The sequence below is a fragment of the Triticum dicoccoides genome, chromosome 4A, assembly GCF_002162155.2.
Source record: "Triticum dicoccoides isolate Atlit2015 ecotype Zavitan chromosome 4A, WEW_v2.0, whole genome shotgun sequence".
NCBI lineage: Eukaryota > Viridiplantae > Streptophyta > Magnoliopsida > Poales > Poaceae > Triticum > Triticum dicoccoides.
The window spans coordinates 237,706,696-237,711,869 of record NC_041386.1 but is presented as its reverse complement, the minus strand read 5'-3'; positions in this window follow the sequence as shown (position 1 = coordinate 237,711,869).

The following is a 5,174-nucleotide window of genomic DNA, read 5'->3' as shown; positions in this document are numbered from 1 at the left end:
ACCAAAGCCTTCGTCCTTGGAGTGATCCGGACTCCACCACCACCAGAAGATCAAGCCTGAGCGTCGTTTTAGCACTATGCATTTCTAGGAACTTTTTGGTAACTTGTTGCCGAAGGGGGAGAAGATGTATAGCTCATAGGCTTCGAGAGAGAGAGTGTTGTTTTGCTCTCTTGCTTTATTTGGTGGTTTTTCAAACTTGTTTGCTTTTGAGTGCTTGAGATACTACGTCATTATTTGTGAGACACTGATGATCATGTGTTTGATCATAAGCTACACTTAATGCTTGCTTAATACTATTATCCTATCTATCTTGTCTGATCATTCACTTTTCTTGGTGATGAGTGCATGTATTTCATTCTTATCATTTTGAGCGCTCCACCAAGATGTATGTGACATGGAAGAGTAACCCATGACTCTAAATCTTTGTGCATTTGCAGTCCAAAGCAAATTTTAAATATGCACAAATTTAGGGGGAGCTCTTACTTATCACATACTTCTCAAAGCGACGATATATTTCATGCTTATTATCATTTGTCGAAGCTTTGATCTATATGTTGTCATCAATTACCAAAAAGGGGGAGATTGAAAGTGCAACTATCCCTAGGTGGTTTTGGTAATTCATAACAACATATAGCTCATTGAGCTAATGCTATTCCAAGATGATTATTTCAGGAAAGCTCAATGATTAGCATGGCATGGATGTGAAAGTGGAACCCTCAAAATGCTAAGGACAAAGGATTGGCTCAAGCTCAAAAGCTCAAGACTCTTCATTTTATATTTTAGTGATCCAAGATCACATTGAGTCTTTAGGAAAAACCAATACTATCAAGGAGGGATGAGGTGTTGCTTAATGAGCCTCTTGCTTCATGTGCTTAGTGATATGCTCCAAAACCCTCAACTACTTTCCCATATCCACATATGACCTAAACCCTAAGCCAAACTCGGTCCTACCGATTCTTCCTATCCGGCGCCACCGAGTTTCACTTGTCATTAGCCACTACCAAACCCTAGCAATTCGGTCCTACCAATAGGGATCTCGGTCTCACCGAGATGGGGTTGCAAACTCTCTGTTTCCCTTTCGTAACTTTTCGGTCTCACCGAAAGAGCGAATCGGTCCCACCGAGATTGCAATGTAAACTCAGTGTTTCCCCTTTGTAACTTTTCGGTCTCACCGAGTTCCACTCGGTCTCACCGAAAGAGCAAATCGGTCCCACCGAGTTTGCTTGACCAACTCTCTGGTTAGCTAATTACAAAATTCGGTCTCACCCAGTTTGTGTAATCGGTCTCACCGAGATTACGTTATGCCCAAACCCTAACCATATCGGTCCTACCGAGTTGCATATCAGTCCCACCGAAAATCTCTAACGGTCACTAGGTTTACATTTTCGGTCCGACCGAGTTTATTGATTCGGTCCCACCGAGATTGGAAAACTGTGTAACGGCTGGATTTTGTGTGGAGGCTATATATACCCCTCCACCTTCTTCTCATTCGAAGAGAGAGTTATCAGAACACACACACCATTCCAACTCATATGTTCTGAGAGAGAACCACCTACTCATGTGTTGAGACCAAGACATTCCATTCCTACCATATGAATCTTCATCTCTAGCCTTCCCAAGTTGCTTTCCACTCAAATCTTCTTTCCACCAAATCCAAATCCTATGAGAGAGAGTTGAGTGTTGGGGAGACTATCATTTGAAGCACAAGAGCAAGGAGTTCATTACCTACACACCATTTGTTACTTCTTGGAGAGTGGTGTCTCCTAGATTGGCTAGGTGTCACTTGGGAGCCTCCGACAAGATTGTGGAGTTGAACCAAGGAGTTTGTAAGGGCAAGGAGATCGCCTACTTCGTGAAGATCTACCGATAGTGAGGCAAGTCCTGTGTGGGCGATTGCCATGGTGGGATAGACAAGGTTGCTTCTTCGTGGACCCTTTGAGGGTGGTTGCTTCTTCGTGGACCCTTCATGGGTGGAGCCCTGTGTGGACTCGCGCAACCGTTACCCTTGGGTGGAGCCCTGTGTGGACTCGCGCAACTGTTACCCTTCGTGGGTTGAAGTCTCCATCAACGTGGATGTAGGATAGCACCACCTATCCGAACCACGGGAAAAACATCCGTGTCTCCAATTGCGTTTGAATTCTCCAAACCCTTCCCTTTACATTCTTGCAAGTTGCATGCTTTACTTTGTGCTGCCTATATACTCTTTGCATGCTTGCTTGCTTGAATTGTGTGATGATTGCTTGACTTGTCCTAAATTAGCTAAAATTTGCCAAGAACTAAAATTGGGAAAAGGTTAAGTTTTTATTTGGTCAAGTAGTCTAATGACCCCCCTCTAGACATACTTTCGATCCTTCAGAAACCCGTGAAGACGGCGTCGGACACCTCAAAGAAGCGCACCTCTTGGCGCTCAGCCGGTCAGCCATCTACCAGCAAGGCCTGAGGCACTACCACAACAAGAAGATCAAGCCCCTCGCATTCCGCGAGGGAGACCTCATCCTCCGACTCATCCAATAGCAAGCCGGCCAGCACAAGTTGTCCTCCCCATGGGAAGGCCCTTCATCGTCAGCAAGGCCTTGTGCGACCGCAACGCCTACTACCTCATCGACGCCCACAAGTCAAACAAGCACAAGAGAGACACCGCCGGCGAAGAAACAACCCGGTCGTGGAACGCAGAACTCCTCCACCCATTTTACAGTTAGCTGTGTGCACGTATGTATCGGTGCCTTTTGTAATCATATGAAAACTATGGAGTCCCCGAAAGATGCTCGGGGGCTGCCCTTTCCGACCAATATTATTGAGTCTCCTACACTTGCACAAAATTTCTCTTGAAAACCTCCACCTCCGGTTCGACTCGCTCGACCCGGGGACTCGAGGGCTGGCCGGCTTGGTCACCACCTGCCGCCTTCCTTACTGATTCTTGGCGCGTTGAGGTCGCCACGGTCCTCCACTTCGCCCTATGCCACAGACCCGGCTTCGGCTGTCGGCTGGCAAGAAAAATGGGCCAAAGCACCAGCGCGTCACGAATACTAAGTTAAGGATCGCCGGATTGCCCAACCCGACCCTGCCACTTTAAGTTGCAGCATGACCGGCTACTCCCCAACCGGCTTCGCCGGATTGCCCAACCCGGCCCTGCCACTTTAAGTTGCCGCACGACTAGCTACTCGCCAACCGGCTTCGCAGGATTGCCGCCAGCCGGCCCAGTGGCTGTTTCGCTCATGCTCAACGTTTTCGAAAGCCAAAGTATCGCACATTCCTCTCAAAGGCCGACCTCCTTGTCACAGACCGGAGCCTCGGCCGTCAGACCCGCGGTGGGAAGGCCCAACAGGGGAAGGTCGCAAGAAAACGGCTCAAACAACGAAAAGCAAAAGCACAAACAATTCTCGAAATATATACAACATAAACTTAAAACAGTCCCAAGGCCAGAATTCATTACGTTACACCCCAACAACCCCAGTGGGTGGGTGGACCTGCTACCTAACATAATTTTCTACTAAGACAAGGCAGGACGGCCTCAGCTTCAGGCATCTCCAGCGCCGGGTCGCGCAGCCGCCGGCTCCCCCTCGGTGGCCTCCGGGTTCATCAAGGTGCCGGTGTCTCCCTCCTCGGTGTCCCCGTCGCCATATACGCCCGTCTCCTTGGAGCTGCCCTCCGGGTCGTCCAGAAGCAGGCTATAGTCGTCAACAGGGATGACTCCGCCATCGTCCGTCCACTCCGGCTGGAACTCGTCATGGATGGCGAACCCGACAATATAGCTGGCCCGAGCGGCGATCCGTCCGGCCTCCGCCTGCAGCTGGTGCTCCGCGCCGGCTCGCTGGCCCATCAGTCCGTCCAGCACCAGATCTAGATGCCAAGACATCATGAACCTAAGCGCCATCTCAGCGCCGGCACGGGCGGCAGAAACATGCCACGCGTGGAGCCGGTCCGGGCCCGCCTCCAACCGCCGTGCCAGCCGCGTGAAGCTGTTCGGCGCAATGGAGCCCGGCAGAGAGCCGCCGTCATCGCCGCCCCATCTACTCACCCAAGACCCGCAGATGAGCTTCGACGGCGGTTACGATCTCCGGGAAGGTCCACGCAACCCGTGGGTCGGTCCCAGAGCCCACAACTCCCTGCGGGTCCCACTGAAAGCGGACGGCCTCCTCCACCAGCTGGCGTGTCTCTGGGAAGGCCCTTGTAAAAAAAGTAGAGCAAGTCAGATAAGTCACCAAGGGAAAGAAGCCGGCATTCCAACCCCGCAGAACCCAAGGAAAGCACTTATTGGAGAAGGACTCTTCCAGGTGTTGCGCTTCAAGCAACGTACCGCACCGCTCCCTAACAATGGTGCGGTCACGCTCCTGGAGCGTCTTCTCCAAGTCGGCAACCTTGGCAAGGGTTGCCTTCAACCCAGCGTCCTTCGCCTCGGCCGCCTTCTCGGACTCCTCGTGGCGACGGGTTTCGGCCTGAAGGGCCTCCTCCGCCGCGGTCCCCAGCGCTTTCAGGCGCTCCACGTCGACATGGAGCTGGCCCTTGTCATCGGCCAGCTTGTCGCGTTGCTGGGCGACCTCGGCAAGGGCTCGCTATGCCTGCATGACCTTGGCGGCCTCTGCCTTGAGGCACTCCACCTTGGCCTCAAGTCGGCTCTTGTTGCCCGCCCGTTGCTCCTACAGCCAGCCAGCTTCGTCAAGTGCCTGCTGGGCCCCTGTCGCCTCCGCCTTCGCCTCCACCACTTCGGCCCCAAGCCGACCGGCGTCGGCAACAAGCCGGTCATAATGGTACCCGACTCGGATCAGCCGGGTTCTCCAAGATAGCACCTCGGTTGCGGTAGGCCACACTAGCGCGCCCCCACTAAGAAGAGCATGCAAGAAAAGATACATGTGGCGATGCGGAGCGCCTCCTCCTTGGAGGCAAGCTTCTCATTGAGCTGTCGGTGCTTCTCCAGGAGCCGGATGAAAACACCGACCCGGTAGGAATCCAGTTGCTGCAAGGAATAGCATTTAGCACAAGACAGCGGTTTTAAGATTCGACCCAACTACTACGTAGTTGGCCCGAATCTCGAGGGTTACACCCAGTGGGCGCGCTAGCGCGCCCCCACCAGAAGAAGCAAAAAAAGAGAAATTAGAAGACAAGGGAGAACTTACAAACACGGCGTGCTCCAGCTCCCACGCCTGCTCCACCTCGGCCTGGGTGAAGGCCTATCC